Below are 26,664 nucleotides of genomic sequence, written 5' to 3' on the forward strand. Positions count from 1 at the left end.
ACGGAGCCCAACGTGGGGCTCAATCCCACAACACTGAGATCATGACCTGAGCCGAAACCAAGAGTCAGACTCCCAACCGACTGAGCCACCCAGGCACCCTTCTGCCCCTTTTAAAAAACACAGCTTTATTAAGGTATAATTGACATACAATCAATGTTTAAAATGTCTAATATGTGGGCGCCTGGGTGGCTCAGTTGGTTAAGCGACTGCCTTCGGCTCAGGTCGTGATCCTGGAGTCCCAGGATCGAGTCCCGCATCGGGCTCCCTGCTCGGCAGGGAGCCTGCTTCTCCCTCTGACCCTCCCCCCTCTCATGTGCTCTCTGTCTCTCTCATTCTCTCGGTCTCAAATAAATAAATAAAATCTTAAAAAAAAAATGTCTAATATGTAATTTGATGAGATTGACATATGTATATATCTGTGAAATCGTTACCAGATCAAGGTTGTGGGCATATCCACCACCTCAAAAGCTTCCTTGAACACCTTTGTAATTCTTTCCTCCTGCCTCTCCCTGCTTCTTGGCTCCCCCAGCAACCACTGATCTAATTTCTGTCACTATGGATTAGTTTGCATTTTTTAGAGTTTTATATGGAATTATAACATTATGTACTCTTGTCTGGCCTTTTCCAAACAATCTTTTTAGGTCTTATTCACATCTTATGGTTGAAGAAATAGATTCATAGAAGTTATGAAACTTTCCTAAAATCATGCAGTAATAAGAGATGGCCCTGGACTTCCCATCCATTTCTGCCTGTCACCTCAATGTGCTGAAAGTAAAGCCCCACATCGTTCAATTAATTGTCAAAAATTACAATACCAGTAAGTGGCCAAGGTAGGACAGAAACCCACTATGCCACATGTTTCTCGGTTATTTATGTGGCTATTGGAAGGAGCATTATGATAACTTCTGGATTTCTTTTTTTTTTAAAGATTTTATTTATTTATCCTGAGAGCGAGAGAGAGAGAGAGCGAACACAAGTAGGCAGAGTGGCAGAGAGAGGGAGGGAGAAGCAGACTCCTGGCTGAGCAGAGAGCCCGATGGGGGCTCCATCCCAGGACCCTGGGATCATGACCTGAGCCGAAGGCAGATACCCAACCATCTGAGCCACCCAGGCGCCCCGAGATTTCTTTTTTTTTTAGATTATTTATTTATTTATTTATTTATTTATTTATTTGTCAGAGAGAGACAGCGAGCGAGCACAAGCAGGGGGAGTGGCAGGCCGAGAGAGAAGCAGGCTCCTCGCTGAGCAAGGAGCCCGATGTGGGACTGAATCCCAGGACCCTGAGATCATGACTTGAGCTGAAGGCAGACACTTAACCGTCTGAGCCACCCAGGTGCCCCTAGATTTCACTAAGACCACAAAGTCCCAGCCATGAACTTGACTTTGATGGTGGCCTTGGAGAGAAGATCCAATGTGGTATGTTCTGACAAAGTTCCTTCAACCCAGTTTCTTTCAACTTGTCAGAAGCTGCCTTTTGATACCCCTTGGGTGATTGTCCTCTTTATTTTTTTTTTTAAGATTTTATTTATTTATTTGAGAAAGAGAGAGACATCGAAAGAGAGAAAGAGAGCACGAGTGGGGTGAGAGGCAGAAGGCGAAGCAGACTCCCTGCCGAGCAGGAAGCCTGATGTGGGGCTCAATCCTAGGACTCCTGGGACTCCTGGGACTCCTGGGACTCCAGGATCATGACCTGAGCTGAAGGCAGACACTTAACCGACTGAGCCACCCAGGCGTCCCTGAATGTCCTCTTTAGCAAAACGCCTGAACTGTGGTTAAGGAGAACTGCTGGTAGTTAGGGTTCCTTCTGTTCTTCCATTCTCTGCTCCTTCTCCTCTCTCTCCCTTCCTTCATTCCTTTCCTTTTTCCCCTTCAGTTTTCCCTTTTAAAGATTCATTTGCAATTTATCCTCATTGTCACTTTTGTTACCACTGCTTTATGATCTAGGTGACCTAGACTGCCAGAATAATGCACGGCATCAGAGCAAAATGCTTGGTTTGTGATTTCCAAAACCGCCACGTTGTTCTAGCTTGATTTGCAATTAATACATTTATGAGGCTTATATGATGCCTTTCTATCTCAGAGATCGTGTAAGTTTTACCTTGAACACCTTTTCAGTAATTGCAAAGTGTAATTACTGCCTTTGGAGTTGTTTACATATTGAAAAAAACAAGTTTATAAAGACAGAAGCAGTTTACAAGCAGTAAGATGACACCCTGAAAAAAGTATTAAAATTATTGAATGCTTGTCAGAAAGGCGGGGAAAAGACCTTTATAGTCTTTTAAATCATCTGTTTAAAAAATGATTTTAATTGTGTGCAACTATTGTATTTTATGTGTGTGAAGTTAAATGTCAGAAACCATATTTCTGAAGATCTCAGCTAGCTAACCTATGAAAAATAATGTTCCATATCCACTGGGGCAAAGTTTTTAAGGAAATACAAGGAGTTGTGGCAGCAACTCCCATATCACAAGCACAAGCTGGAATACTCCGGGGACCACATGTCAATATGAACGTTAATTGGTACATGAGACTGACTTCGAAAACAGCAAGCCGGAAAGGAATCGAAATCATCTTTAGAGACTGGCTACACATGCCTCATATCCTTGGATTTAATGCCCAGCAGCTCAGCAGAGTAGGAAGACAGTATGAAACAATTCTTTAAATGATGCTATTGATAAGGAGGGACAAGTTAACCTCCATCCTTTCTCCTAAACAATTCCAGGTTGGGGCACCTGGGTGGCTCAGTCGGTTAAGTGTCTGCCTTCGGCTCAGGTCATGATCCCGGGGTCCTGGCATCGAGCCTCACTTCGGGCTTCCTGCGCAGCGGGGAGTCTGTTCCTCCCTCTTTCTCTGCCCCTCTCCCCGCTTGTTCTCTCTCTCTCTCTCAAAATAAATAAATACAATCTTAAAAAAAAAAAAATTCCAGGTTGTAGATTTGAGTTTGTACTTATGAGACCCTGAAATAGCATTAAGTCCGTTTTTTAAGAGGCAGACCAACTGTATACATGAAACCTGGCAAAATTTTAATAAAGAAATAAACAAAATATTTCTTCTATGAAGAAATTCTTCATGACTTCTATGCTTGTGGAACCTGATTGTTCTCATTTCTGATATTTTCAAACTTACCTTCTATTCATTTTTATGTAGCAGGCCAGGCGTAAGAGGTTGTACATAGGGCAAAATTGATGTCGGTGATGAGAGAGAACTAAATATAGCATGGTAAAGCAGTCAAAGTTTTCAGTTTAAAATATCCAATTGAAAACATGAAATCCAGAGGACAAAAAAGTATAAAATGAACATTAGGGTAAAGGGTGGGAAATGAAATGTTCTAATTCAGGCCAGATTCCAACTCTTTTGACTTCAGCGGTGTTTTATTCTAGGGATACCTGAATCTCTCTATTTTTATATGTCCTACATTCTATGAGCACAAAGAGTGGAGAAGACACAGAATGTGCCAAGATGAGGATACCCACATATTTTCCAATTACCTTGGCAGAGTTACGTCACCTCTCTGAACTTCTCCGGTATGTAAAATGAGTCTGCTCACAGCGCCCTGGGGATTGCGTTCATGTATTAAGTGCTTAGCAAATAGAAAGCCCTCAGACATGCTAGTTATTATCAGGGGAAGGACTAAAAACATAAAATGGTGTCATGGAAGTCCGAGTTCTTGCCTTTTCTTGCATTGGTCTACAGGATGGAGCCTGTTTTTGTCTCTCGTTCCAAGTAGCCAACACTGTCTGCCACTGCTCATCAAACTTGACTCAAATACCCCTTATAGCAGAAGAACCTTGAACTCTGGGAGCCCTTGGTTGCCTGCCTCAGGAGAGATGTGCCTTTTGAGATGATATGTTTCAGCTAAAAAGTGGTTTTTGTCCATTTTGTACTTTCCTTCATAAGAGAGGTGCATTTGTTCTAATACAAAATATCTCTCTGGGGCGCCTGGGTGGCTCAGTTCGTTAAGTGCCCCACTCTTGGTTTCGGCTCAAGTCATGATCACAAGGCTGTGAGATCGAACCCAGGGTCAGGCTCCATGCTCAGCGCTGAGTCTGCTTAAGATTCACTCCCCCTCTCTCTCCCTCCTCCTCTGCTCCTCCACCTGCTTGTGCTCACTCTCTTTCTCTCAAATATAATATAATATAATATAATATAATATAATATAATATAATATAATATAATATAATATAATATAATATAATAATATAATACAATATAATACAATATAATATGATAAAATATTTCCCCCATGTTTTCTAGCACATTGTCACTCCAGAAGTATTTCTAAGTATTCCTGAAATGTGGTTGCATGTTCCCAGGGTGTGAAAAACCCAGTTTGAGAAACAGACTTGCTCCCAGCCCTTAGGATCTCTTTAGTTCGGAAGAATCAGTGAAAGCAGATCCTTTGTCCCAAGCAGGTAGTTGTCCTCTCTGAGGACCTGTAACTAGCATGGTTTTCACTTTTCTGGAGCTGCCTCCTCTCTCATGGGTGTTCCCTTATTGCTGGTTGTCTCCAGTTTTAAAGAAGCGGAGCCAGAGAGAAGAATTCAGTGCACTGTGATTTATTGATGGTAAAGCCTTATATCCAGGAAAAGCCTTAAAGGGAGGGAAGGAAGCAAAATAAAGGAGGGGAAAGAGCCAAGCGGGGTTGTGGTCTCAGGTCAAGTCTGACCTTGGCCTGATCCACCGGGGAAAAGCATGAACCTCCCTGCAGAATTGTCCTTCCTTTGAGACAAGGCAGCAGCCCCTCTACCCCAGAGTCTGTCACTTGTGCTGTCTTGGTGGCCTGTTTGAACGCTCCATCAGGCTAGCGGCTTCCAGGTGGGGTGTTTGGAGACCCAATCAGTAGATCCTTCGCTCTTGAGCTCATCCCACATCTCCTTGGCTGTAAAGTGGGTCTCCTCGCTTTGTGTGCTCCCCTGGCAGGAGGAATCCAACGCGACGTCCTCGGATAGTAAAGCAGGATGAAGCCCTGTAGACAGGAGAGGCTAAGGCACGCCAGTGATACATGGCTGTTTCTATGAAGATGAGCTGCTGGTGCTCTCAGGATGGAAGAGATCCAGTATAGTCACTGCAAGGGATCAATGTGAGGCTCTGTAGGATGTCCAGAAAGTGCAGATCTCTTAACACTACATTAGGATGGAACGTGAAAAAGGAAACAGCTCTGAGGCAAGACCATAAATGTATACTGCTGCCAATTCCATGGGAGAACAAAGTGTTTCTGCCCTTCCTTTTGGATTGGAAATGGAAAAGTATCAAATCAGTGGCTGCATGCCATGTAACAGAGGCCATATTAATCTGCTCTAACAAGGATCCCACTCCTGACAGGTAGATATGGTAAAGCTACTGCTTGTGGTCTGTTGTCCTCTTCCAGGATCCATCTGGCCTCTCTTGAGAGCAACCCCTGGTATCACTACCATGCATCCCCACAGGCTGTTGCAGGACCCTTATTCCTAGGGACTCGGTCAATGAGTCTGGGACTGAAAACTGAATCACGTCCTGAACCAGGCAAGGAATTATAACTTCTCATTGGGGTAACCTCTTTTAGTCTCATGGTCTTTCATCCTTGATTTCTTCTATTCGAAAGTGGTATCCTCATCAATTGCCCATCTATTTTGCCCCTGGGGACATCATGTTCTACTATCTCAATACACCTCTGCAAGTCAGGCTGCCTATTTATTGCCAACCTGACCTTGTTGATTATTATAAATGCAACCCTTGGCTATATACATAGGAGTAGAATTGCTGGATTAAATGGTGATTCTATGTTTAACTTTTTGATAAACTGCCAGACTGTTTTCCAAAGTGGCTGCATCATTTTGCATTCCCACCAGCAGGGGATGAGGATTCCAATTTTTCCACGTCCTCCCCAGCCCTTGTTTTTCTCCTTTTGATTCTAGCCATCCTAGTGGGTATCTAATTTTGATTTGCATTTCCCTAAAGGCTAATGATGTTATTTACCTTTCAAGTGTGATTTGGCCATTTGTAGATCTTCTGGGAAGATACATCTATTTGGATCTTTTTGCCCATTTTAAAAATTGAGTTACTTGTCTTTTTATTATTGAGTTGTAAGAGTTCTTTGCATATTCTAGATACAAGTCCGTCATCAGATGTATGATTTACAAATACTTTCTCCCATTCTGGGGGTTATCTTTCCATGAGGTCATCTAGCAGGACCCTCACTTCAACATCTGCTTACTGAGTACCTGGTAGATGACTGATAACACTCTAGATGTCAGGAATTTGCAGATCAGTAAGGCATGTTTTCCACCTGCAGGAAAGGTGAAGCAGCACAGACTTGAGACACCCGGATCAGCTCCTGGTTTTCCTCAGTCCTTTGGCCACTCCTCATCTCTCCAACCTTTTCAGTTGCCCCAGAGCTCAGTCCTGAACTCTTCTCTTTTCTAATTATTCTCATTCTCCTAATGATCTTATCCATCGGTAAACAAATGGTCCCCAAATGCGTATCTCTCTCTCAGGATCCCTCCCCTGCTTGCCAGTCTCGTCTATACAATTGCCCAGTTGATGTATTTCCCTGTATATCTAATAGACATCACAAAGTTAAGGGACTAAATCTGAACTTCCGTTATTACTCTCAAAATTGTTCTACCCCTAGCCATCTGTGTCATTAAATGGCAGTCCTGTTCTTCATCATTCAAGTCAAGAACCTTACAGTCATCTTTGACTCCTCTTTTTCTCTCACACCCAACATTCTGCTTGACAGCAAATTCTAATATCTCTACATTCAAAATATATCCAGATTATTTTTTTTCTTTTTCTCCCCCCCCCTTTTTTTTTTAAAGATCTTACCTCTTTATTTGACAAAGAGAGAGAGAGCACAAGCTGAGAGAGCAGGAGATGGAGAAGCAGGCTCCCCGCCAAGCAGGGAGCCTGACGTGGGGCTTGATCCCAGGACCCCGGCAAGCTGAAAGTAGATGCCCAACCAACTGAGTCACCCTGGTGCCCCAAAATATATCCAGATTCTAACAACTTGTCACCACCTGACTCAGTGCTAACAGCTGGGTTTGAGTCAATAGCATCTCTCATCTGGATTATTGCATTGGCCTTTAATTCATCTTCCTACTTCTGCCCTTATCTGCCTCCTACAGTCTATTCTTAACATAGCAGCATGAGTGAATTCATTTAAAATGTCAGATCATGTCACTCTGCTTATAACCCTCCCATGGCTTTCTATCTTAAGCAGAGAAAAAGCTGAAGCTCCTGTAGTATTCTATGAGGCCATACACCACCTTGTCTCTCTCCCCTTACCTCTGTATCTCATCTCCTCCTAGTCTCCCCTTCACTAACACCACTCAGCTACACTACTTCCTCAGTCATGTTCATGCTCAGGGCCTTTGCACTTGCTGTTCTCTTTGCCTGGAATACTCTTCTTGAGGTAGCCTTATGACCACCCCCTTACCTTTCTCAGGCCCTGGCTTAAATATCTTTGTATCTATTAGGGTTCAGTCAGGGAAGCAGAGCCACTGTGAGTGTTGTGGGACAAGGATTTATTATAGGAATTAGATCATACATAGCTGTGGGACCAACTGGGGACATAAAAGTCTGGAATGGTGACATTCACTAGCCAATTCTCCTGAAGCACTGATGCAAGACAGAGCTTGCTGGGAAATCTGAGAAGCCAAGAACATTCAGCCGCTAAAGTAGACCACGAAGGGGGTAGTTTATGGAGAGATCTATGGAAATCTGTTTCTTCTGTGTAGTTATAGCCTCTGTGAGTTAGCAGCCGAGTATCTGGTGGCAGGCCTGGGGTCACTCTTGGCTGCTCTTCTAAACATATTTAATTTTCAAATAAAGACAAGAGCAAAAACATGCTTCTACTTAATATGATGCAACTATTTCTCAAGCAGCTTATAATGCAAAATTCTACTTTTTCAATAATAGAGTTATGGATACATTCATTTTGTAGCTGAGTTAAGCCCCTCTTTGATATTCTGTAATATAAATCCTAAAATTTAAGGTTGACTGCTATTAACACATTATGTTAGATAGTCGGAAAATGGAACAGAGAAAAAGAAAATATATACACAAATACATTCCTATCAAAGGAAGAAAGAAATGTTCATAACCACTATAGTCCTTGTTTCTGCAACTGATCATTTGATCATCATTCATATTTATGACTTCCTTCTTCTATTCCCATAGGCCTTCTTGGCTGTCAGCATGGATTAAGATGAGAGAAGGCACTGTAGCAAGAATGGAAGTCATAGGGGTGAGTCACTTGCTCACATGACTTACTTATGCCTTCAGGATCTGCCAGAGGCCCATCTTGACCACTTCCATTTAAAGATGGAGTGCTGCTGGGCACATCCAGCTCTATGGCTTGATGGGTCAGCCAATACCCACATTATAGGAGCTTTAGTGTGAATAGTTCAGTCTTTGCTAGGGCCCAACAGCAGCTAGAAGCTGTTTCTCAAAAAGGAGGATAGTTCTCTTCAGAGGGTGGCATAGTTTTGCTCAAAATCTAACAGTCTGAACTGAGGAGCCGGCGAATGGCTCCATACGGCATTCCTATCGGTCACAGACACTTTGATCACCAGGAGATTTATGGGGCCAGACAGCCCAGATGGCCATGCAGGTTTCATGGCAGCCCGGACCCATTGGAGAGTCATCTCTTTCTCTGTACTCCAACCAAAATGGGGAATCCTTTGGGTTGTTGGGTAAATGGGTCAAAGCAGCAGTCCTAAATATGTATATTGCTTCCCAAACACCTTAACAACATAAGGTATTCTACTTTTTCCTATTGATAAGGGGACCATATGCAGCAACTTGTCCTTACCCTTGGAAGGGATATTTTGATGTGGCCCATGCTCTGGACTCCTAGAAATTTCATTGAGGTGGTAGGTTCCCAAATTTTTGTGTTTTATATCCCACCACCCGGCCCTGTGTGTCTATCTGAGGTGTCTAGGGTGGTTGCTATTTCTCTGCTTGCCCACAGATTCACTCCATGTGAAATCATACTCATACCCTTTCAGTGCAGATTAGTCAAGTCCAAACCTTCTTCACTTTCTGCACCCTCCCCCACAAAACCCTAAGTTCCAGGAACACTGAACTTCTTATCGTTCTCTAAAAATGCAGTGCCCTTGCAGGTCTCCGGATATTGATTGTACTCTCAATACTGGATGGCTATTTCCTCTCTCCTCTTAGTAAATTTCTGCTCTTCCTTTAAGATAGAAATAAAATATCTCCTCTGTGAAGCATATCCCTCATTCCTCTCCACTGTGCTCCTATAGCTCTCTTTTATTCCTTGATTATGCATCTATCGTGTCATATGAGAATTACCTGCTTCTAGGTAAAGACTCCACAGCAGTCTGCCCTACTTCTTTTCCTATCCTCTGATCTTGGCATGCTTCACTGCATCAGTTAGAGCTCAGTAAATGTGCACTGAATTAATTAAGCTTCCTTTCTAGCCAACTGTCTTCAAAGTGGCTGTGGTCAGCACAGTGCTGAGCTATCTTTACTATTCGTTATTTTTGAATAATTAATATGCTAATTTTTCTTCTCATATGCTAATTTTATAATTGCATTTATTACATGTTTTATAGATGATACATGGGAATGAGACCCCCACATTCCGATTCCCATAAAAATTTGGAAATAAAAATTTACCCGATAGTTAAACAAGGAAAAAAATCCACATATAGTGGATGTCATTCATCTTATGTTGGAAGAAGGCCAAGATATTTTCTGTAAATGTGTGACTGAGGAATGGGTTTGTCCAAAACTTCAGTTTAGGCCTCCAACAGGTCAAATGAAGGAGACAGGATTGGCATTTGATTATGATCAATATGATCCTAGTGTCCTAAATAATGGATGTGAGAAACCACTGTCTAGCACCGACATGGAAGCCCCAAGAGCCAGAGGCTGGCAGGATCCTTTCCAGCCTTGCCCAGGAGTACAGCCGGACCCCTAAATGGGAGTCCCCCAGTGCAGCCACCATTATATGGGTGCGCAGGCTGTCAGAACCTCAGATCATTCTGCTTTTGGTGTCACACCATTCTCACCCTTAGTCTGATTCCACTGGATCCAGCAAATGCCCTTCTGTTTGCAGTTTGGCTTCTATCACAGCATACAGGATGTGATAGTTGTAGTTCTTACTATAAGTTAATAAGGAAGCTGTGAGTGTGGTGAATGTGAGGTATTCTGACCAAATCAAGTCTCTGGGACTAGAAGCTGAGACTCTGACCCAGTTTTGGCAGCCAACCTCCCTTTACCCCAGTACCTGACCTCCTTCTGTACTTTCCCTCAAACCCACAGGTGGGACCACCTCCTAAGCATTCATATCTGCTTCTTAGTGGGCTCCCTTAGGACTCATACAGTACCCTACTATGTTACTTTCTTTTAAAAAATAACCATCTTAACATAACAATAAAAAAATAATAATAATAAAAAAATTAAAATAAAAAAATAAAAAATAACCATCTTGAGGGCGCCTGGGTGGCTCAATTTGTTAAGCACCTGACTCTTGATTTCCGCTCAGGTCATGATCTCAGGGTCACGAGATCAAGCCCTTCGTGTCGGGCTGTGTGCTTGAGATTCTTTCCCTTTCCTCTCCCTCTGCCCCGCCCCCTGCTCTTGCATCCACATGTGCTCTCTCTCTCTCAAATAAATACATACATAAATATTAAAAAATAAAAATAAAAATATCCATCTTTGTCTCTACTTTAGATCAATGTTCTTCAAACATTTTTGGTTAGCATGGACCACAAACAATGTACCCGCCTCACACATTTTTTAATTGACATATAAAATTTTTTATCATAAGCTTAAATCAGTGCAAAGCTTAAATCTGGTGCATTAGACATATTGATAAAGTTTTACTCTTTTAAATGTATCCAGTGGCTGGGGCACCTGGGTGGCTCAGTCGTTGAGCGTCTGCCTTCGGCTCAGGTCATGATCCCAGGGTCCTGGGATCCGGCCCCGCATTGGGCTCCCTGCTCCGCGGGAAGCCTGCTTCTCCCTCTCCCACTCCCCCTACTTGTGTTCCTGCTCTTGCTGTCTCTCTATCAAATAAATAAATAAAACATCTTTAAAATAAATAAATAAATAAATAAATAAATAAATAAATAAATAAATAAATCCAGTGGAAATAAATACCATAACAATTTGATACTCACTATCATGTATTTTAAAATACTTAGACCAGCTGTTCATTAACGTTTTATGTTGTTTCTTTTTGCTCTTTATCTCATATTTCTTTTTTTATTTTAAAGATTTTATTTATTTGAGAGAGAGAGAAAGAGAGAATGAGGGAGAGAGAGCACAAGAGGGGGTAGGGTCAGAGGGAGAAGCAGACTCCCCACTGAGTGGGGAGCCTGACTGGGGACTCAATCCCAGGACCCCAGGATCATGACCTGAGCCGAAGGCAATTGCCCAACCAACTGAGCCACCCAGGCTCATATTTCAATTCCATTTCTCCCAGAAAATTTCATCCTAATATAATATATTTTAATGCCTAAAAGTCTTTTATTTATCATTCTAGCATAATTCTCTGCACCATAGAAATTCAGTTTTATTCTTATTTCTTGTGATCTAAGTCTTTAAATTTAAAAGTACCTTCTAGTTTGAGTTTCTATTATTATCAGCACATTATTAATCAAAATATCATAAATATGTCACAAATTTTATGGATAATTATTAAACTCAAAAAGCAAATTTTTTGGAAGTGCATATCTTAAGATGAATAAGGCTTCATTTAAGAAAATGAGTTTATGTATTTGTGGATGAATAAAGGCACTCCTACTGCTAGAAGGTTTATAATGATAATAATAATAATAATAGTAAACTTTCTTTTCCTACTGTTGAGACAGGGCTTAGTATCAATTTCGTTTCTATATTCAATGTTATAGATACAGCTCTGAGAAAGCTTGTTCACCTAAAAAAAAAAAATAGATGGGAATAGAAAGAATTTCATTGTAGCTCTGTCCCTACATTTTTTTGCACTCCATCTAAGTTATATGCCCAAAATCATACAAATATTAGGTTCCATCATCTATTAGCTGACAACTTCATTCCTTCTGCCTCCAATTTTGTTAATTGCCAAGAATTGGAATGAGTGGACTTGCAAAACAATCCAGTTTCCATAGTCTTTAGCTGCCTCAGTGCCACGGGGAGCATGTTGAATTGTCCTTTTGCTTGATTTTACAGCCGAGGCAATGCACCAGTTAGAATCAGTTTGCCGAGATGTGCCTTCCTTCTGTAAAGAGGCTGAGGAGCGAATGTGAAAGGGAAGATGGGGAGGGAAGACCAGCCTGATGCACACAAGCTCGGGGCAGTCTTTTAGGAAAGAGTTTTCCCTTACAGAAATGGCTGTGAGGACTCAAGAGTCCAAGCCTCTCTGTTCATCATAGAGTTGCCACTTTGATGTCCGGAGCCTGGTTAAAAGATTTACCCACTTGAATTCTTTTCTTTCTTTTTTCCAATATTTTATTTATTTATTTGTTTGTTTGTTTGTTTGTTTATTTATTTATTTATTTATTTATTTATTTATTTATCAGAGAGAGAGAGCTGGAGCGAGAGCGAGCGGGAGCATGCTAGGCTGGGGGAGTGGCAGGCTCCCCGCCTCGGAAGGAGCCTGATGCGGGACTCGATCCCAGGATCCTGGGATCATGACCTGAGCTGAAGGAAGACGCTTAACCGACTGAGCCACCCAGGCGTCCTTTTTTTTTTTCTTTTTGAATTAATTTCTTCTAATTTCTGTCCGTGTTTTCTCCAGTCTAAGAGAATTGGACAGATCTGTAGGTCACTGTCACCAAATAGCGAGACGTTTAGTAGCTCGAGGGTATAGAGGCTGTTTTCTACACATTTAGCAAATGCAGTTTGTGTGTGTCATCAATGTATCACCACAGAAAAGGACAGTAACATTTTGCAAGTTCTTTTCAGACTTTGTCTTTGATACCTTTGACAATCTCTAAAGTTTTGAAATAGTACTTTATGGTAGTAAAATTTTTCCTGTTCAATGTTTATCTATACATAAAGCTGTTTATTTGGAGTGGACAGGTGTGTTGGTTTCCTAGAGCCAAGGTAATAAAATACTACAAACTGGTAGAAACAGAAATTTATTCCCTCAAGATTCTGGGGGCTGAAAATCCAAATTCAAGGTGTCAACAGAGTTGATTCTTCCTGAGGGCTTGCAGGAGACTCTGTTCTAAGTCTGTTTCCTAGCTTTTGCTGACAGACAGAATTCTTGGGGTTTTGGGCTCCTAGATGCATCTGTCCCATCTTCACCTCCATCTGCATGTGGCATTCTCCCCATGTCTCTGCGTTTTTACACGGCTGTCTTCTTAGAAGGACATCAACCATCATGGTTTAGGGGCCTACCTACACCAATACAACCTCATCTTAACTAATTCCATCTATAATGACCTATTTCCAAATAAGGTTGCATTCTGAGGTACTGAGTTAGGATTTCAACTTACCTTTTTGGGGAGGGGACACAATTCAACCCATAACAGTGGGTCAGAAATAAGCCTGATAATGGCTTGTGTTTTTTATAATAAATACTCTGATGGTTGAACTGTGTTGGAACAGCCCGTCAAATAGCACCATCATCAAATCATTGCCTAGGACATAGTGGGTACTCAGATATGTTTGTTAAAAGAATGTTGCCACTGAGGAGATCAGGACCAAAACACAAGGACCTCACTTACTGGCCTGGTCAGTGAGTCTGATCATGACTTCTCGCCACATAGAAATTGGGCATTAGTCAGTTCTGAGGATGAGGGAAACCTCTCCTGCTCCCCAGTTATTGAGATACATAAGCCACTTAGGAGAATGGTGGCCATTTGGGCAGAAATTATTTCCATTTTACTGAAAAGTTTCAAAAAGAAAATGTTTATCCTTAAAGCTTCATTTCAGGTGAAATCGTGTTTTAGACTTTTGGATAGCTTTTAGGCCAAGGCAATTGAGAGGAAAACAACTTTGTGAGGAAAACAACACATATTCCAAAATGACAATAATAGGCATTATCAGGTGTTAGTGCATTCCAAAATTAACAAATTCCTCATAATTAATTGATATTTGTATTGCATTTACTTCGTATGTGTTTGCTTTTGAAAGAATATCCTCTGGATCTCCTTCTGTTTAAGCCTTACTTTTCTTTATTGTTGTTGTTTTTTATTGTTGTATATATTTCTTACTTTTCCTGTATCTTTATTGCCTACTTTCTAGGCTACCTCTTTAACTTACATGTATATTATGCTGTAAACATGTGTAAAATGTGTGATATTCCTACCCACTCTACTTTAAATTTCTGTAATGAGAAACCCATATAACACCATATGTTAACTAACTGGAATTAAAATTAAAAATTAAAAAAATACATGTCTGTAATGAATACTAAAGAAGTCACGGACAAAATAATCGTTGCTCAGTAATGAGGTGGTTCATATTAAAGGTGATCTTTATGAACTCAGCTTTGTATCTCATTTCATATGCCTTTGACATCCATTCATTTTTTTTTAATGTGTATTTGTTTCTATTTTGTTGTTTTTAAATGGTGAAAACAGGACCCAACGCGTTTGTTTTCTGATGATCCTAATCCAACAGGAACTTGGCCACTCTACCATATTTCATGTCTAGTGTTGGTTTTCTTTATTGTAAGCTCTGCCAACTTTTGGTGGTTTCTGTTTCAGGTCAACTGACACACTACGGAAGAGTCTTAAAGGCTAATAATCCCTCCTTTATGAATTCAGTTCTAGGAATGTTAGAACCAGTTTATAAACTGTTAGCTTTGGAAAATACCTTATGAACTAGTAATAGGCTTCAACAAAATGTTTTATGCACTAAGCTGTCATAGAGGTCACAATTCTTCTTAAAAAAGAAAAGGTTTTAAGACTATGCATAACCATCCCGGAGTAGATGGGTTATCATGGAGTAGCAAACAACCCCCTGATCTCTGTGGCTTCAAACAGCAATGGTTTATTAGCTGCTCACACTACATGTCCACAGAAGGTCAAGGGGGAGACTCTGCTTCTGGTAGTCCTCCAAGGGATCCAGGCTGATATCACCTGGGCATGAGCAAAAGGCATACTGGCTCTTAAAGTTTCCACTTGGCAATGACACACATCATTTCCACTCATAATTTGTTGGACAATGCAAGCCATATAGTCATGCTTGAATTAAAGGGGAATGGGAAATGCAATTCTACCACATTTCCAGGGAGAGGAGAACTGGAATATTTTTGGACAGGCTTAACCTCTACAATGCCCTGAATGACAGATAGGTATCTATAAGCAAAAGCAATTCTGGTTATTGGAAATATTCCAATAATACCACAGAAAAGGGACCTCGATGTTTGGTCAGACTTTGGAGATGTGTAGTAGCTTCTCAAATGTCTTTCTTCTCCTTCACTATAGTCTTGCCAGATTTTCCATTATCTGATATTTTATATTCACTTTTTCTGTGAGAACTATGTGATGAGTTGTATAGCCAGGCAGTCTAAAACTTCTTCTATTTCAATATTCTTTTAACATTATTTCTGAAAAATTACATAGCTAATGAGTTCTGTAGTCTAGTTTCTACCTTCATTTTTGATTTCTCTCCACCCACATCTACAATTACCCGGAGAACTGCATAGAACTCAGTTCTACCACTCAGTTGTGTATATTTAGGTAAATTACTTAATCTACAGCTCCAAGATTCAACTGTCCTGCCTATGAAGTAAAATAATAATCACTCTTACCTCTTAGGGTATTTTGAGTATTAAATGAGGTGATGTTTGTAAACACCATGTAATATGGATATTAGCTAAATCTTATACAGTGCTTGTTAGATGTCACCCCTTTCTAAGGGATCCATATTATATGACCCATTTAATTCTCACAACAACTCTCTGTGGTAACTAGTACCATTACCCTCATTTTGTAGATAAGGACACTGAAGCACAGAGAAGTTAAATAACTTGCCCAGAGGCACATAACCAATAAATGGTAGAAGAGAATGGCAACAACAGGCAGTCTGTGCCAAAGACCATGCTCTTAATTTCTGTGTTCAGTGGAGTGTGTGGAATATAGTAGATGCTCAAAATATTTCACTTGTTTTTATTTTATGGATATTATTATTATCACTTGTTTAAAATGAAGCTCTATAGTTTTCTCATGGAAAAAGTTAAAACCTCTTCTTTCATAAACAATGTAATATTTGATAAAAATGCATGAATTCTGGGGGGCCTGGGTGGCTTAGTCAGTTAAGCATCTAACTCTTGATTTCAGCTCATTTCATGATCTCAGGGTCATGGGATCGAGCCCCATGTCAGGCTATGTGCTCAGTGGGTAGTCTGCTTGAGATTCTCTCTCCCTCTGCCTCTGCTCATGTTTGCTCACTCGCTCTCTCTCTCAAAATTAATAAATAAAATCCTTTTAAAAATTAAAAACTGCATGAATTCTTTTAATATTATTTACCCAGAAATGAAAAATAAACCCCAAGAGACACCGTGGCTTCTGTATTGGTCTGTTCTGGTCTACCTTGTTTCCTCTCTCTCTCTCTTTCCTTCCTTCCCATCTTTCTTTTGGATCACTTGCTGTAGGAGAATCCAGCTGCCATACCTTGAAGATACTCGGGCTGTTCACTTGGGGAGAAACTGAGGTCTCTGGCTAACAGTCAATTAGAAACTGAGGACTACCAAAAATCATGTGAGCAAGTGTGGAAGCAGATCCTCCCCCAGTCCAGCCCTCAGGGGACTGTGGTCCCAACTATCAGCTTGACTGCAATCTCATGAGAGACCCCGGGAGACGCAACTAAGATGTTCCCAGATGCCTGGCCACCCCACCCCCGAACAGGTGAGATAATAAATGTGGTTTTTAGCTGCAAGGGGTAATTTATTACACAGCAACGCATAGCTAAAACAGATATCAGTACCTGGAATTGAGATGCTGCTATAACAAAAAACTAAAATGTGGAAAAGGCTTTTTTTTTTTTTTTTAGAAATTAAGTTCTTTGCCTCTCTGTATAAATTTTAAAATTAGCCTGCCAATTTTTGTGCACAAGTATGCTAGGATTTTGGTTGAGATGGTATTGAATCTCTAGAACAACATGGGGACCATTGCCACCTTACCAGTATTGATTCTTCCAATCCCCAAACATGGCATATCTCTTCATTTAATTAGGTTTTCTTTAACTTTTCTTAGCAATATTTTGTAGTTTTAGGTATATAGGTCTTACACATCTTTCATTATTTTTATTCCTGATACATTGATGCTGTCATAAATGTTTTAAAATTTTTCTAGTAACTAGAACTACAATTTTTTTGATGCTATCATAATCTTAAATTTTTTTTCAATTGTTCATTGCTTGTAAATAGAAATTCAGTGAATCTTAAGCTTTGTTTGGGTTTGGTCTTTTAATGTTGGCCTTATATCTTGTGGCTTTTTAAAGTTTACTTTTTGGTTCTAGCAGCCTTATTTTAGATTGCATTGGATTGTCCATATACACCATCATGTCATTTACAAATAAAGACAGTTTGACATCTTCTTTTCTAATCTGATTTCCTTTAATATGTTTAATAAACACATGCACACACATATACATCCAAATACAACAACTTGTGTATATATAGTTGGAGGCAATTTGCTAAAATTTTGTTAAAAGATTTTGCACATATATTCTCTGTACTTCTGTTTTCTTCTCTATGCTTATCTGGTTTGGTATCAAGTGATTCTGGCCTCATAAAATGAGTTAGGAAGTTTTTCATCCTTTTCCATTTTAATGAGTTTATGTAGAAATTTTATTATTTCTTCCTTTAAAGTTTCATAAAATTCATCAGTGGCTTGAAGCTTTCAATTTCTTTAAGGTATGTAGGGCTTTTCAAGTTTTCTTTTCCCTCTTGGGTGAGTTTTGACAATTTTTGTCTTTTAAGAAATTTGTCCATTTTCCCCAAGACATCAAATTTATTAGCATTAAGTTGTTAACAATATTTTTTTATTACTCTGATATTGGTAATTATAAATTTTATTTTTCCTTCACCAGTCTAACTAGAGACTTGCCAATTTTACTGATTTGTTTCAAGGAACTAGCATTTACTTTCATTTACTTTCTCTATTATTTTTTCAATTTTTATTTCATTAATACTCTTTATTATTTCCTTTCTTCTACTTACTTTGGATTTAAATTGCTTTTTTGTTTTTTTTAACATGAAAGTTTAGATTATTGATTTGAGTCCTTTCCTTTTTTTAAAAAAGTAAATGCTGTAAATATTCCTTTAAACTCTTAGCTGCATCCCACAAATTTTGGTATTCTGTATTTTCATTTTCATTCCATTCAAACTATTTTCTAATTTTCCCTGAGATTTCCCCTTTGACCCATAGATTATTTAGGGGTGCATTGTTTAATTTTCAAATATTTGGGGATTTTTCGGATATTATTCTTTTTTTAAAGATTTATTTATTTGAGAGACAGAGAGAGAGAGAGCACAAGTGGGAAAAACAGAGGGAGAGAGAATCTGAAGCAGACTCTGTGCTGAGCACACACTCTGTGTGATGCAGGGCCTGATCTCACAACCCTGAGATCACAACCTGAGCCGAAACCAAGTGTCGGCCGCTTTACCGACTGTGCCACCCAGGCACCCCCAGATATCATTCTTTTTTTTTTTAATTTTATTTATTTATTTGACAGAGAAAGACACAGCAAGAGAGGGAACACAAGCAGGGGGAGCAGGAGAGGGAGAAGCAGGACTCCTGCTGAGCAGAGAGCCCAATGCGGAGCTCGATCCAAGGACCCTGGGATCATGACTTGAGCCGAAGGCAGACGCTTAATGACTGAGCCACCCAGGCGCCCCCAGATATCATTCTTTATTGATTTCTTGTTTAACTCTATTATGATCAGATTGTGTATTCTGCTGTTGTTGGTCAGAATGTTCTATAAATGTCAATTAGGTCAAATTGGTTGATAGAGTAGTCAGATCTATATCCATGCTGATTTTTTGTTCTATGATTACTGAGAGAGAAGTGTTGAAGTCTCCATGTATAATTGTGGATTTGTATATTTCTCTTTTCACTTCCATCAGTTTTTGCTTGTGTATTTTTTACCTTTAATTTTTAGGTGCATACACATTAAGATTCTCATGTATTACTGATGAATCAAACCATTTCTCAATATGTAATATCTGTCTTTAATCCTGGTAATTTTTCTTGTTCTGAAGTCTATTTCACCTGATATAAATATAGCCAGTCCAGCTTTCTTTTGATGTTATGAACAAAATTGTGTCCCTGCTCCAAAATCCATATGTTGAAGCTCTAATCCCAGTACCTCAAAATGTGACTATATTTGGAGATAAGGCCTTTAACAAGGTAATCCAGGTTAAATGGGGGTCATATGATTTGGCTCTAATCTAATATCTGGTGTCCTTATAACTAGAAGAAGAGACACCAGGGAGGTACTTTCCAGAGCACAGAGGAAAGGCCATATGAGGACACAGAGAGAAGGAAACAATCTGCAAACTAGGAAGAGAGACCTCAGAAGAGACCAACCTTCTTGGCACCTTGATGTTGGACTTCTAGTCTTCAGAACTGTGAAAAAATAAATTTCTGTTGTACAAGCCATGAGGTCTGTGGTATTTTGTTATAGCAGCCCTAGTAAAATAATATTTGATTAGTGTTTTCATTATATATCTTTTTTCATCCTTTTATTTTGTCTATATATTTAAACTGGCTTTCTTGGGTGCCTGAGTGGCTCAGTTGGTTAAGCGACTGCCTTTGCTTCAGGTCGTGATCCTGGAGTCCTGGGATCAAGTCCCGCATCGGGCTCCCTGCTCAGCAGGGAGTCTGCTTCTCCCTCTGACCCTCCCCCCTTTCATGTTCTCTCTCTCCCTCTCTCTCATTCTCTCTTTCTCAAATAAAAAAAAATCTTTTAAACTGGCTTTCTTATAGATTGCATATAATCAGATCTTCTATTTTTATAGCCAATCTGAGAATCACTGTTTTTTAATTAGAGTGTGTAGACCACTTACATTTAATGTAATTATTAATATGATTGGAATTAGGCCCACAATTTTATTATCTTACTGATTGTTTTCCATGCTTTTGTTCTTCTCTTTTCCCTTTCCCATATTCATTTTGATTATTTAAATCCTTTTAGTACTCTATTTAACTTTATGTATTGTACTTTTAGCTGTTTTTCTTTTAGTGGTTACTCTAGGGATTACTAAATGCCAGTGGTCTGCACACCAGTTAAAAGAAAGAAATTTGCTTATTTTTTCTTTGTGAATTTTCTTGCAAACTTGAGGAGATTAATTTAAATGAGGCACTGTCATCCTAACTTCATTAAAATTGAGGCTGATACTCCAAACCACACTGGATTTATATAAACACCAGTCACTTGGACAAAGGCAATGTGTTGACTGACTTCCATCATCTCACTGACTTTTTCCAAGATCAAATCCAGTAAAAATAAAGTGAGAACAATAGACTTATGTCCAAGAGATTTGTCTCAGCTAAAGTAACAGCAAATTTAGGATAATATAAAAACTCAAATATTCTTACTAATATCACTTTCAAACTTGAAAAGTTATGTGGGCTTTTATGGGCTTAGAGTTTAGTAGATGTAGAGACTATTTGTTAAAATAAAGTCTTAAATAAATGGAAAAATATAATACATTTATGTATGAGATTTTTCAGTAGAATAAAAACATCAGTTCTCCTTCATTTGTATTAAATGTAATACCAATCAAAATTCTAAACATCTTTCATCAAAAATGATATATTTATTATAAATTTTATAAGGAAAGCATATTGTGAAAGAAGGATTAAGGCAGTCTTTTTAAGATTTTATTTATTTATTTGACAGAGAGAGAGTGAGAGACAGAGAGAACACAAGCAGGGTGAGTGGGAGAGGGAGAAGCAGTCTCCCCGCTGAGCAGGGAGCCCGACAAGGGGCTTGATCCCAGGGGCTATATCCCAGGACTCTGGGATCAGGGCCTGAGCTGAAGGCAGACGTTTAACTACTGAGGCACCAGGTGCCCCAGGGCTAAGGCAGTCTTGATAAGCAGGAGAAAGAAAGACCTACCTGAGCAGATATCAAAATATATTACAAAAGCATAGAAATTAAAGTAGAGGGGCACCTGGGTGGCTCAGTCGTTAAGCGTCTGCCTTCGGCTCAGGTCATGATCCCAGGGTCCTGGGATCGAGCCCCGCATCGGGCTCTCTGCTCGGCCGGGAGCCTACTTCTCCCTCTCCCACTCCGCCTGCTTGTGTTCCCTCTCTAGCTGTCTCTCTCTCTCTCTGTCAAATAAATAAAAAAAGTAAAATAAAACCTTAAAAAAAAATTAAAGTAGAGCAGTATTAGCACAACAAAAGAAATATTAATCAGTGAAAGGAAGTAGAGAGCCTAGGAACAGACCAATGAGAACTTGGTATGTCACAAAAGTGACATTACAGATGAGAAGGATTGTTTGATACATTACATTAGAATAGTTGGCTTTCTACTTGCAAAATTATATCTATATCTACAACATATTAGAAAATGAATTAAAGATTGAAATGTAAAAAACAAAATTGAGAGGGTGCCTGGTGGCTCAGTGGGTTAAGTGGCAGACTCTTGGTTCCCAGCTCAGGTCGTTTTCTTAGGGTCTTGAGATCAAGCCCCATGGCTGCTCTGTGCTCAGCAGGGGGTCTGCCTATCTCTCTCCCTCTCCCTCTGCCCCTACCCCCCGCTCACACATGCTTTCTCCCTCTCTCTCAGATAAAATAAATAAATAGAGTCTTAAAAAAAATTAAGGACACAAAAGTTGAAACTTATCAGAATATAATAGGGAAGAATATCTTTATGACCTAGGAATAAAAAAGTCCTAATCAAGAATATTTTTTTCCGGGGCACTGGGTGGCTCATTTGGTTAAGCATCTGCCTTCTGCTCAGGTCATGATCCTAGGGTCCTGGGATTGAGTTCCGCATCAGGCTCCTTGCTCAGCGGGGAGCATGCTTCTCCCTCTGCCTGCTGCTCCCCCTGCTTGTGCTCTCTCTGACAAATAAATACATAAAATCTTTATATAATGTATAAAGGAGATATATATATATATATGTAAGGAGAAACAGATATACTTCCTATTTCATTTAGGGTTTCCGCTTCTTTTCCTAAGCAAAGTGTTCTCTAAGGAAATTCAAAGACATCAAAGTTTTTTTTCTAGGACATTTCTGATTTAGTTCTTTTCTTACAATAAATAACATGTATATGATGATATTGTCCCTTATCTCCTCAAAACTGTTATCTGATTCAATAATACAAAATTTGACATAATTTCAGTGGAACTATTTTTTTTCTTTTTTTTTTAGTGATAACTTTCCAGACAGGATATGAACCTAGAACAAAAAGGTAAAAACTGGCAGAAAATATGCTTGCTCCATTTTCCTGTTTCTGAATTGCATCGTATTCCTTCATTTTGGGGGAATTTTTTTTTTTTAAAGATTATTTATTTATTTTGAGAGAGCGAGAATGAGAGAGAGAGAGAGCACATGAGTAGGGGAGGGTCAGAGGGAGAAGCAGGCTCCCCGCTGAGCAGGGAGCCCGATGTGGGACTCGATCCCGGGACTCCGGGATCATGACCCGAGCCGAAGGCAGTCGCTTAACCAACTGAGCCACCCAGGCGCCCCATTTTGGGGGAATTTTATTGCAAGACAATTGCTAGTGCACAATGAAAGGAAATATATTGCAATTTATCATGTTTACTAATGATGTAACTTTGTTAGCTTTTACAATCTAAATAAGTTAGAATTATTACTTGCAAAGTCATTGGCTTGGAAACTATTTCCATAAGAAATATCTCATTTTATTAAAATAAAGACAGAAAATTCATTCTCAAAGAAAACTCATTTGTCTTCTAAGAATAGCATTTCAGAGATTTAAAGAAATTAGAGGTGGAAAAATCAATTAGAACTAATCTACCAGCTTGTCAGAAAGGATTGCTTTTTACAAAATATATTCTAGTTCTTTGTCCAGGTTAATTTTAAATGTCTCAAGGGATGGAGCACTTGTTATATTCCTTTGACGTCCTTTATCTAATTGACCTTCCCAATAATCTTTTTTTCCCTGTTATCTAACCTCCATGTTAGGGATTAATTTGGTGCTATTACTTTTTATTACACTTCTTTTTCCTATACTATTGCCCCTTCACTCCCAAATTCACTTTTTATACTCTCAGATATTTATAAGGAGCTAGGCTTTATTTAACCTAATTAACTTATAATAATAATCTCTTAAAGAGATCTTTAGGTCTTTTTCTACATTTTCCCTGTCTGCCTCTCTTTCTTTCCTCCCTCTTTCCCTCCCTTCATCCCCCTCTCCCTCTCTTCTTATTTTCTTTTTGCAGACCTTGTAATGAAGTGCTTAAAAGTGAAAGATACTTGGCAGGAACAAGTAGAGAAAGGAGATTATAAATTTTTTGCTTGATCAAGGAGAATATCAATTCTTTTGCAAATTAGCAATATATTTCCTGTCTACCTCTAGGTATGAGTGAAGCATTTTTCTCTTGTAAATTGTTTCTGGTTCTTTTATAATCTCTTCTGTCTTTCAGTATTCTTCATTTCAGATTTCCTCCTTTCTATTTCATTGTTTATATGAATTTAAAATTGAATATTTTTCTAGGTTGGATGGTATTATTTATGTTGTACCCTTTGAACATGAAGGTGATGGTTTGCCTCCATTTACAAGATTTAAATTCTTGCCCTTATCTATGTGGATGATTAATTGTGAGACACCATGCACATTGACACTCTGGACTCAAATTTCTACTATCGAAAGATAAGCAAAACAAGAATTTTCTAGAGGGATGAGAGGATATCATATAGCCAGGGAAGGAGATTGCCCTGAGCATAAGAACATAAATTCTTTGTAGGCAGAACCAGTTCAATAAAATGTCAGTGTCTGCAATAACAATTCTTGGTCACCTGGGGGAAGGGCAAAGACAAAGAGTGTGATGAATTTTATTGTGTGCTTTTGTGCTCATAAATTAAATTTCTGTGAATTCCTGTATAGAGTCCATCTATATTATTGTTCAAGAACAGTGGAATAAGTGTTTATAAAATTTACTAAATATATTTTCAATAATTAGGGAAAATTTACAGATTAATTTAATTAGCTTTCTCCTCTCTGCTCAAATTCTGCCTCTGTATTTTAATAGCTGCATGACCTTGGGAAAGTAACTTAACTCTTCCATACCTCAGTTTCCTCTGTTATAAAATGGTGATTACAGCCTACTGGAGGAAAAAAATGAGTTATAAATTGAAAATAAATTGAGTTAATATTGTAAAGTGCTTGGTACAGTACCTTAATAAAAGCTAATTTTCCTTTTTTCTTTCATTCATCAAACAGGTTTTTATCAAGTGTCTTCTATGTGATAAAGCTGGAAATAGGAGTTCACAGTATAGCAACAAAGACCGATATAATATCTAACTGTATGTATGAGGTGATACAAAACCATATGATGTGCTCTGGAACCAAGAAGTGAGCATTAACCTGTGTGGTAGATTAGGGAAAAATCTTGGCCTTCGTAGGATGAGTATGACTTTGAAAAGTGGACAAGGTGAAGGAAGTAGGAGTGAGTGGATCAGTGTGTGAAGCAGAGTACATTCCAGGCAAAGGGAATAGCATAAGCAAAGGTTTGAAAGCACAGAAGTACATGATGCTTGCAAATGAGTGATAAAGTATGGGTAAAGCATCATGAGGTGGGGGAGTGAGGGTAGGGAGATCCTTTTTCTATTTTTGGTGAATCCTCTATTGTAGGAGTTTGGGTTGTGGGAGGGCCCCACCTCCCAACAGAGAATCTGAAGGGAAGCCAACATTTCTTCTCTCTGCCTTCGGGCTGCTAAGGTATGGGCTGTCAGCTTGAATAGGGAGAAGGTGTTGCTAAGTTGCAGAAGTTCAGGAACAGTGGCCATAGCCAGTGGCCAGTGAGACGGTGCCTTTGGTGACACACTGTACCGTAGTCTGGTCTGTATTATTTGCTGCCAGTCTTCCACAGATCTTGACCCTTTGCTGAAACAGTTCTCCATCTTTGTGTTGATGCAGTGGGCAAGCTGACAATGCCTTCTCTAATTTTTTATTCTCCAAAAGTTAACTAGAATTCCTTTTGTTTACAACCAAGATGTATCTCAAACAATAGAAAATTTAGTCTTTTTGGTTTGTTATTAGTGTTTCCTAAATTTTGTTCAATGAATACCAAGTATTTCTGTAATAAAACTTTTTATATAATGTAAAATCAATGTAAATGTGAAATAAAAAAATTTTGAAAGTAAAATATGTATTTAAAATGTAAAAAAAGGGGTGCCTGGGTGGCTCAGTTGGTTAAACATCTGCCTTCAGCTTAGGTCATGATCTCAGGGTCCTGGGATTGAGTCCCACATTGGGCTCCCTGCTTGGCAGTGAGTCTACTTCTCCCTCTCCCTCTTTTGCTCTCACTCTCTCTCAAATAAATAAAAATCTTTTAAAAAAAATAAAAAAATAAAATGTAAAAAAGGAAAAAATGGATAGTAATAATAGTAATAATTTTAAGATAATGTATATTGAATGCTTATCTATGAGCTGGGCACATTGTTATGAGCTTTATATGTATTATCTTATTATATACTTTCAGCAACACTAAATTGTACATAATATGATTATCAACATTTTCAGACAAGGAAACTGAGGTTAGGAGAGGGTAAGTCACTTTCTCAAAACTACCAGTGGGACTGTGGTGTAGGCAGGATTTAAACCTGGGTAGCCTGAATATAGCATCTACACTCTTAAATCTATAACATCACAGATGAGCTGGTCACCACGTTTCCCTGGGAAGTTGACTAAGCTTTTTATAGAATAGGTAATCTCTGAACTGGACCTTGAAGGATAAGTAGAGTTTGCCAGGTAAAGAAGATGTAAAAAGGTCATTTCAGCTTGAGAAGGGTGTTTGCAAGGGCAGAGACAAGAAAGGCCATTATATGTTGTAGAAATGCCTCTTGGAGCACTGGTTGATGGTGCAGGGGGTGCTGTGGGGTGGGAAGGGGTGATATAGGGAGAGTTATAGCTGAGGGAGGGGTGGCTAAAAGGGAGTTTGGTAGTAGAGGAGCCAAATGTAGGTTTGAAATGGAATGGGGTTTGGTCCCATGAGTCCTTAGGGTTAATAGTTAAGTTTTTATCCTTAAGCAAACAGAAGTCATCACTGGTTTTTAAGTAGGGGAGTGACATCTTCAGCATCTCTTTTTAGAAGGATCACTCTGGCAGCAGCATGGAGGGAGGGCTTGTTTGGGAGTGATGGGTGTCAACAAGGTCAGTTGGCAGGATACTGAAATAGCACATGAAAAGCCAATGAGGACAGTGGGAGTGGGGGCAGAGAGGAGGACCCAGATTTGAGAAGCATCCCTGGGAGGGGAGCAACAGGCTTGATGACTAATTTAATGCAGGCTGTTGAGGAGGAAGGAAGAAATGATGATGACTGAGATTTCTAGTTTGAAAATCTGAGTAATTGGTGATGTCATTTACTGAAATAGGAGTGGAAGGAAGGACTCTATGTGAGGCCCACCAGAAACTTTACCTGTGTTATCTTCATTCAATTAAACAAACCCATGATGAAAAGATTAAAATGCCCATTTTCCAGATAAGAAGATTGAGGTTGACTGAGGTTAAATAATTTGTCCAAGGTTACACAGATGGTAAATAAAAGAGCTGGGATGGGAAATAAAGTCTTGCTCCAA

At 39.3% G+C, this 26,664-nt stretch overlaps 1 long non-coding RNA gene across 3 annotated transcripts in view; it reads left to right on the forward strand.

Annotated features, from left to right (window-relative positions):
• The window catches only part of LOC145720289 (uncharacterized), a 26,902-nt gene extending 12,397 nt beyond the window's left edge, over positions 1–14,505 (forward strand). For 2 of the 3 annotated variants that reach the window (XR_014143210.1, XR_014143209.1), the window contains exons 3-5: positions 3,381–3,524; positions 8,158–8,224; positions 12,514–14,505. This is a non-coding gene — a long non-coding RNA (uncharacterized LOC145720289). Of the gene's footprint in view, positions 1–3,380; positions 3,525–5,368; positions 5,861–8,157; positions 8,225–12,513 lie in introns of those variants that run through there. The other variant, XR_014143211.1, reaches the window with a different exon arrangement.
• Positions 14,506–26,664: the final 12,159 nt, after the last annotated feature.

The sequence above is a fragment of the Leptonychotes weddellii genome, chromosome 2 (genome assembly GCF_054177405.1).
Source record: "Leptonychotes weddellii isolate Sample4059 chromosome 2, ASM5417740v2, whole genome shotgun sequence".
Classification (NCBI taxonomy): Eukaryota; Metazoa; Chordata; class Mammalia; order Carnivora; family Phocidae; genus Leptonychotes; species Leptonychotes weddellii.